The sequence below is a fragment of the Marmota marmota genome, unplaced genomic scaffold, assembly GCF_001458135.2.
Source record: "Marmota marmota marmota unplaced genomic scaffold, marMar, whole genome shotgun sequence".
In the NCBI taxonomy this organism is placed as follows: domain Eukaryota; kingdom Metazoa; phylum Chordata; class Mammalia; order Rodentia; family Sciuridae; genus Marmota; species Marmota marmota.
This window is the reverse complement of record NW_026000137.1, coordinates 4,006,202-4,006,925: the sequence shown is the minus strand read 5'-3', so window position 1 is coordinate 4,006,925 and position 724 is coordinate 4,006,202.

Genomic DNA, 724 nt, shown 5'->3' with positions numbered 1-724 from the left:
TTTACAGTAGTTATTTGACATTAGCCTATAGCATCTGGGATTCTGGTGTTTGAAAGTGACAAAACAAACTAGTATCATAAATTTCTGATTCACAAATATGAAAAGACCTAAGTAACAAGAGTCTTAGACCTGACAGCATCCAGGGCTCAAATGATCATTTTTTCTGCCATGTCTTCACTCCCATGTCTGTGTCTATATCTGGCTCCCACCCAAAACAGTCTAGCCCCACGTGAGGCCTGGCCTTCAGACCTTATCCTCTAGCCTGTCATTACAGAAAAGAGCTTCCCGAGCTTGCTAATGTCCCCTGGGTTAGAATAACTGCCAGAATCCCACAGGATGAACAGTGGGGAAGGAACCATTTTACAATTAGAAGGATTTTTCTTCTTTAGAGTAGGAGAAGAAGGAATGCTGAATATACAAGCAACAACAGATTGCTAATTAAATTTTTTCTTTATCTTCTGGTATTACTATTTAATTATTTTTCTACTATTTAATTATTTTCTACCTCTTCCTCTTCCTCCTCCTCTTCTTCTTCCTTCTCCTCCTCCTCTTCCTCCTCCTCCTCCTCCTTCTCCTCCTTCTTACTTCTTCTTCTTTTTCTTCTTCTTCTTCTTCTCCTTCTCTCTCTCTCTCTCTCTCTCTCTCTCTCTCTCTCTCTCTCTCTCTCTCTCGGAATTGATACTTTATCAACAAGGTATATATATATATATATATATATATATAT